The sequence below is a fragment of the Trichechus manatus genome, unplaced genomic scaffold, assembly GCF_000243295.1.
Source record: "Trichechus manatus latirostris isolate Lorelei unplaced genomic scaffold, TriManLat1.0 scaffold00011, whole genome shotgun sequence".
Classification (NCBI taxonomy): Eukaryota; Metazoa; Chordata; class Mammalia; order Sirenia; family Trichechidae; genus Trichechus; species Trichechus manatus.
This window is the reverse complement of record NW_004443947.1, coordinates 32,500,379-32,508,017: the sequence shown is the minus strand read 5'-3', so window position 1 is coordinate 32,508,017 and position 7,639 is coordinate 32,500,379. Positions and strand designations below refer to the sequence as shown.

The 7,639-nt window shown below is 48.4% G+C and overlaps 1 long non-coding RNA gene across 1 annotated transcript; it reads right to left on the bottom strand.

The window, feature by feature from the left end:
* Positions 1-1,925: 1,925 nt before the first annotated feature.
* Positions 1,926-4,849, bottom strand: LOC111819545 (uncharacterized). Its single transcript, XR_002823149.1, has 2 exons — positions 4,575-4,849; positions 1,926-2,901 (listed from the first exon to the last, which is right to left on the bottom strand). It is a non-coding gene; the product is annotated as an uncharacterized LOC111819545 (long non-coding RNA).
* Between the last annotated feature and the right edge of the window lie 2,790 nt (positions 4,850-7,639).

Sequence of the window (7,639 nt, the reverse complement as noted above, 5' to 3'; positions counted from 1 at the left end):
ATGTTTCTTAAATCCTAAATATTTGCTACTCCTCCTATGCTTGTGTTCCCTCTAATATTCTTGCCAAAATGTCACCTGACCTCTGCTTGAACCCCTCCAGAGATGGGGAACTCACTATCTAAAGAGGTCTTTTTTGGACACTTCTTCCTCATGAAAAGTAGAAATCTGCCTCCCTTTTGCTTCCCCGCCCCCGGAGACTCAGTTCGGCCTTCTGGAACAACAGTGGCCAGGCTCCAGGCTGAGTCCACATGTGCCCCCATCAACCTCTCAAGGATATTAATACCTGCCCCACCACATCCCTACTTGCTTTGAATACAATCCAGGTGTGATGTCCTTAAAGCATAACTTTTCTGTGTCTCCCTATGACAGCACTCACATTACCTCTTACTAAGGGCGTATCACCTGCCAGTTAGTGTGTCCAGGACTCTATCACACACATTCTTCCATCTAATCCTAAGTACAACCCTATGACACAGGAGCTATTATTATGCCTATCTTACAGACAAGGAAACTGAGGCACAGAGAAGCCAAGTCACTTCCAAGGTCACTTAATGGATCCATGATGAAGCCAGGATTGAACCAGCACCTAGTCAGGAACCTGGTGTGATCGACACATAAATATTTGCTGAGGTAACGAATGAGTGAGGAGCCTGGGTGGCACAAGTGGTTTGTGATCGATTGGCTGCTCGTTGATGGTTCGAACCCACCCAGCTGCTCTGTGGAAGAAGGGCTTGGCAAACTGCTTCCATAAAGATTACAGCCAGGAAAACCCTATGGAGTAGTTCTACTCTGTAACACATGCGGTCGCCAGGAGTTGGAATCGACTCAACAGCAATGGTTCCAATTCTGGAAGCCTGAGCCCTTAGCCTTTATGGTCCTATTTCAGAATTATTTATGACTATGCACATCTCTTCCACATGATTCACCTCTGTGTCTTTCTCACCTTACCTGGTACCTGGAGGAGCTCATGAAGAGTCTCTGAGTGACTGACCCACTGAGGAACTGTGGCCTGAGACCCGGCTTTGGGTGCTGTGTTGAGACAGGTTCTCTGATGCCCTGCTCAGGGCTGTGGCACTGTGGTTGGAGCTGAAGCCCTAGGCACTGGGGAGATCAGACATCACTGTAGGATGACACACAGGGGAGTGCCCATGAGGGACAGGTGCCCTCCCCTTTGCCAGGAGGAAGCTGAGAGTTGTTGGGGATGGACTTGGGAGCTCAGACCTTCGAGGGTTGGCACCTGAATGTGAAACTGGGCAGGAGCACAGCCTGGACGGATGGAAACAGGCATAAACTTTGCCAGGAACCCTCTCCTTAACCCCCAGTGCCACCCCTACAGGGAAACCCGTGGAAGGTTTGTTTCCTTGGCCCCTACCATCTCTGCCCAGCCTTCTCCCAAGTCCTCCTGCAGGGCCACAGCCACGGGCTCTTCCACGGAGAAGGGTTTAGGAAGGGCCACATGATGCAGATGGCTCTGCAGCATTCACTCCTCAGCCTGCCGGGGATCCTCACTCATGCATTTACCAGGATTCCAACTTGTCCCAACATGGCAGAGGGGTAGGCCTGGGCTGGGCCTCTAGTGGGGTGCAGAGCAGCTGGTCAGCTAACGTCACAGGCACCGAAGACCACAAAACTCAGCAAACCCACAAGTTCTTGAACCTGGAGGGGCCTCAAGAGGCCCTAGCAGCCATTTCCTTGTCTCTAGACAGTGTAGCCTCCTTGGTAAGCTCCACTCTCCCCCATGAACCCCATCATACTGTGCTTTCTTTGGCTCAGCCTTTGCTCAGGCTGTTCCCTCCCTCTTGGCTGGGTAACTCCTACCAAACCTTCAACACTCAGTCAAGGCTTACTACCTCCAAGAAGCTATCCTGTAGCTCTCAAGGCTGGATGTAGCACTCCTGTTGCCCCCTGGCTAACTCCTAGCACGGCTCTTAGCTAGTCCTCATTCATTCATCCAAATATGCACCTGCTCTGTGCTCTGCGGAAGGCACTAGGTGGGGAGTGCAAAAAACCAGCCTCCAACTCACTGCTTTGCCACCGACTAGCTATATGATTTTGGACACAGCATTCTTCACCAAGCCTCAGGTTCCTCACCTGTAAAGCGGTGAAGGTTCCACAGCTCAGCCTAGCTCCCAGGGCTTGAGTGTGATTTGACAAAGATAAGGATGTGAAAGTACTCTGTAAACTGCCACTCAGAGTGAGTCACTGCTACCATGACCTGACCCTCGTTTTTTATACATCTCATCCTCAGAGCACCCCCTACCTCCAAACCAAAACCAAAAACCAAACCTACTGCCGTTGAGTTGATTCCGACTCACAGCCACCCTGTAGGACAGAGCAGAACTGCCTCACAGGGTTTCCAAGTCTGTAATCTTTATGGAAGCAGACTGCCACATCTTTCTCCTATGGAGCGGCTGGTGGGTTCAAACCACCAACCTTTTGGTCAGCAGCCAAACGCTTTAACCACTGTACCACCAGGGCTCCTTAGGGGGCTGAAATTGGGCAGGAGCACAGTCTGGAGGGATGGAAAGAGGCATGAACTTTAAACAAAACTAGCCATGTAGGGGCAGGGGACTGGCATTGCTGCGGCAGAGAAGACACATCAGGTGGCTCTGAGGCAACAGTGGTGAAGGTTTTTATGCCAAAGGGCTTTGTAGTAGGCAAGAAGCCACTGGCAGCACAGGGCAGGGGGGAAGAGAAACACACTGAGCCAGGGGAATGATAACCTAGATTTTGCTTGAAGTTGCTCTGAAACCTCAGCCAAGACCCTTCACTTCTCTAGGCTTTAGCCTCCATATGTACATTCAGTGAGTCAGCCCAAGTGGTATCCAAGGTCCAGTTCAACTCAGTCTGGGCTGACTTTACTTGTTCTTCTCAGCTTGGGTCAGAGGGGTCCAATTCAGGCTGCGCTAGGGAGAGACAGGGGAAGCTGGTGAGGCTCTCAGAAGGGCCAGGAGGCACGGGGACCCAGGCTCACTGCGGTCTCCTCTTCCGGCCTCTCAAAGGGTTGGGCCTGGAGCGAGTTCCTCCCCTAGTTTCCGCTGGGTAGATGGAATCTACTCCTGGCCCACTTTGTAGATTGAGAGGTTAACACAGGTGCAGAGAACACAGCCTTTCAGATCCTTAGAGACCATCCTGCTTATCCCCGTCTCCATGTGGAGGGGGAAACTGAGGCCCAGGGAGGGGTAAGAGATTACAATCATTACGTAGCATGTTTGTAGCATAGCCAGGATTTAAACCCAGGATTGCTGTCCATCTGTCACCAGCTTGGTTCTAAGCCACAGGGCCAAGCCTCAGTCCCTGTTGGAGCCAGGGAAGACAAGAGGTTTTTTGGGTCTGAGCTTGGTGTGATCTTTTGAACTGGGAATAAAAGAAGAGCAGGGGAAGTGCTGGTGGTGGGGGGAGGGCGGGAAGGGGAAGGGAGACACTATGTTTCATACCAAAACTCATCTTCCTGGATGAGGCACAGAACAGGTAGTAGAATCATCTAGGCTGGGAATGGTACTGGATACCCAATAAGCAGAAAAGCTTGTGCTCAGGGCACAGCAAAGCAGGAGCAGAGAGAGACAGAGATTCAATTTCAATACACAATTATTAAATATCGCCACAGTTTGGGGACTCTCAGGTCTTGAGGGGGGCTGGTCATAAAGTTGTGAAATCATCTAATCCCACCTGCTGGCAGGCAGCAGGTGTAGGAAAAGGATCAAGAGTTCGGGGATCTGCCTTAGCTGCTAGGGGACCTGAGGATCTGCCCTTCCCCTCCCTGGGCCTCAGGTTATCCCCTGAGTAGGCTGTCCTCTTGGCTCCAGGCTCTGACCTTCTGGGCTTGTCGGACCCCAAGGGGCAGCTGGTCCCACAGCAAGAAACCTGAGTACAGTCCCCTGAGCCCTAACCCAGCTCTGAGGCCCCTTGGGGGAGGAATAGGAAGGGAGCAGAGGGCAGCAGAAGGCGATACACCTCCTCCCTCTTTGACCCCTCCCAGCTACCCCCAGGACAGCCACAAAGCACCCCCCGCTGAGGCCTGGAAGAGGCCCTAGAAACAGTGCTTCTTAAACTTTAAAGCTTATAGAAATCACCTGGATATCTTGTTAAAAGGCAGGCTCTGGTTTAGCAGGTCTGGGGCACAGCCTGAGACTGTGCATTTCTAACAAGTCCCAGGGGATGCCCATGCTGCAGTTCGTGGACCACCTGTGAGTAGCAGGGCCCGAGAGAATATCTGCTTTTGAACCAGTGGGAAAGCCGAAGGAAGGCGCAGAGAAGTCAAGCCACTTGTCCATGGCCACACAGCGAACAGCCCCAGACCGAAGAAAGAGGGCACCTGCCATACACACTAGACATTCCCCAACCCGCAGCAGCCAGAATTAGCTGTCCTTCCCGGCATCCGGGGCCGTGTTTGTAAACTCGTGCCCCGCGCGGCTCAGCCCGGAGCCTAGTAAGGAGCACCGCCCGGCTGACCCTTCCCTGCCTCTGTGCCCGCCTCTCGCTGTTTTCGGTTGGGGCGCCGAGGAGCCCCTGCTGCGGAGCGGCTCCGTGCCCCACCACCTCCGAAGGCAAACTTCTCCACCGGCGCCCTTTACCTTTTTGGGGGGCTTGCAGCAGCTCAGCTTGCTGCGTCCGCAGCCCATCCTCCTCCGGGGCTCCCGGACGCGGCCTCCTAACTCCGGGGCCCCCAGGGGACTCTGCCGTGCCCACCCCGCTGCCCGTTCCGCGCCCGCCGGCCGGGGCTACCGGCCAGACCCTGAAACTGAACATGGAAGCGCCGACTTAAGCCCTAGCAAGGGCGGCCGCGCGCCGTAAATACCCGAAGAGCAGGGCCTCCGCCAAGCCCGCGGGGCTGGTGGCGCCTAGGCAGGTTACCAGTAACTTTCTAAATGATAGGAACCTCAGCCCTGGGCAGAAAAAGTCAGTATGGGTAACATACGCTTTTCCAGGCCCTCAGCTGAGAAGGGGAGAGGAACAATAAATAAATAAATAAAAACAATTAATTACTTAACACAATAAACCAAAGACCAAACCCGTTGCCGTCGAGTCGATTCCTACTCCTAGCGAACCTATGTAGGACCGAGTAAAAGTGCCCCACAGAGTTTCCAAGGAGCGCCTGGTAGATTTGAACTAACGACCTTTTGGTTAGCAGCCTTAGCCCTTAACCACTAGGTCACCAGGGTTTCCCTAGACACAATAGCTACTATTTATTGAGGGCTGTTTTACACATATTATTTCTGTTTCTTGCCATATCCTTGCAACAAAGGTATTATTTCCTTCATTTTACTTAAGGAAAATGAGACTCAGAGATTGGAAGTCATTTGCATGAGTTCAGACAACTAGTAAGTACCAGAACCCAGAGAGAGAACCCAGCTCTAACTCCAGAAACTAAGCTTTGAACGACTTCCCTAGAAATAAAATAATAATTCTAAGCTTAATCATAATGCCTCTTCACTACTGGGTAGACAGTTCTTCCCAGCTTACAAGCATCTGTAAGATCCAACTATATATCCTTCACAGATAGATGTTTTCCATCATAACAACCTTGTGAAGCAGCCAGGCTAGATACAAAGGCAATAAGGAACAGTAAAACGCCAGTGTCTGGGGAACTTTTGGGTATCCTCAGTTTGTTACTAGCTGAGGTTTCTGGGAGTGAAAATATGGGAAAAGACACCTAACGTTGACACACAGTGTGTGTTGGTATCTATGTGTATATTAGGAAGTTAGAGCAAAGCTCAGAAACACTTGGAAAGATGTGTTGATGAAAGGGATTGTATTGGTATCCTCGGGTTGCCAAGGTACCACAATCTGGGTGGCTTAAAATATCAGAAATGTATTATCTCCCAGCTCTGGAGGTTAGAAGTTCAAATTCAGGGTGTTGGCAGAGCCATGCTCTCACTGAACTCTCTAAGGGATAATCCTCCCTTGTCTCTTCCAGCTTCTGGTGGCCCCAGGTGTTCCTTGGTTTGTGGTGGCATAACTCCAATCTCTCCCTCTGTCTTCAGATGGCCATCTTCCTCTGTGTCTCTTCTCTTCTTACAAAGACACTCATCATACTGGATTAGGGTCCACCGTACTCCAGTATGACCCCATGTTAACTATAATTACATCTGCAAAAATGATATTTCCAAATAAGTTCACGTTCACAAATACTGGGGGCTAGGACTTGAATCTTTTGGCGGGACAAAATCCAACCCATAACAGGGACTTACAGTCATGAATGGGGAAAGAATAATAGGCCACAAAAGAAATTTCCGCTCCCCAGAGTAGAAGGCCAGTTGCAGGAGGTTCTAAGAAAGGAAACTAAGGAAACAGGTGTTATTAGGTTCTTAGAAGGAAAGATAATGTAGAACTGTGGGTTCACAAACTGTGGTCCCCAAACCAGCAGCATCAAGGGAGCTTGTTAGAAATGCAAATTCTCAGGTCCCACGTCAGACCTACAGATGTAAACTCCAGGGGTGGGGCTCAGGAATCTATAGCTTAACAAGCCCTCCTGGTGATTCTGATGCACACTAAAGTTTGAGAACCACAACTGTAGGACGTGCTTGACAGCTAACAAGGAAAAGTGTCTACTTAAATTAGCAATGTTCATCAAAGCAGTGTTCATAATTAAAAGAAAAATGTAAACAACCTAAATATTCAAGAAAATAGAATTGGTTAAATAAAATATGATGCATCCATAAAAACAGAATGCCATGTAACCAAAATGCTGATGAGGAAGAATGTTTTCAAAAAATGTTACAAAGTAACATATCCATTTTATTTTATTTTTTAAAAAAGATATCAATAGTAATTATCTCTAGAAATGGAATATGTGGCTAATCGCCTCAACAAACAACTGCCTCTTTTGCCTTGAGACCAGAACTGACTGGTGCCTGGCTACCATTACTGCATGTTTTGATCAAAGATTCTACAGAAGAATCTTTGATCAAAAGAGGGAAAATGCAGAACAGAATTTTAAATTCTCCATGGAATCCAGACTTCCTGGAGCCATTGATGCTGGGTGAATTAAATTTTAAACCTAAAACCAAAACTAGCCCCTAAAGTCTTCTTTGAACCAAAAAACAGTTTATCTTAATTAGTAAAGGACATAAGCAACAGTTTATCTTAATTAGTAAAGGACATAAGCTTTGAGCATTATGCTCAAAGCTAGGTGAGATCAAACTGACAACAGCAACTCAAAAGGTTGGATGGGAAGCTTAGGAAGCAGTGAGTTTATGTTAATGGGGGAAGAAAAATTTGGAAAAGAAGGGTGAGAATGGTTGCACAACTTGAAGAAGGTAATCAATGTCACTGAATTGTACGTGTAGAAGTTGTTTAATTGGTGTATGTTCTGTTGTGTACGTTCTCAACTACAACAACAAAAGATTAAAATAAATTCTTTAAAAATAGTGATTACTTCTAGAAGCATGGGATTTTAGATTTTTTAAATTATTTTTCATTTTTTAAATCTTTTTTTCTTTTTTAAATGAGTATGCCTACCTTGAGACAAGAAGAACTGGATGGTGCCTGGCTGCAACATTTTAATGAGTCATGATAGATGAATCCTGATAGAAAGGGAGAAAAATGTGGAACAGAACTTAAAATTCTCAAAGAATTCTCTAAGGCTTACTGGGCCCTTTGAGACTAGAAGAATCCCTGAGACTGTTTCCCTGAGATA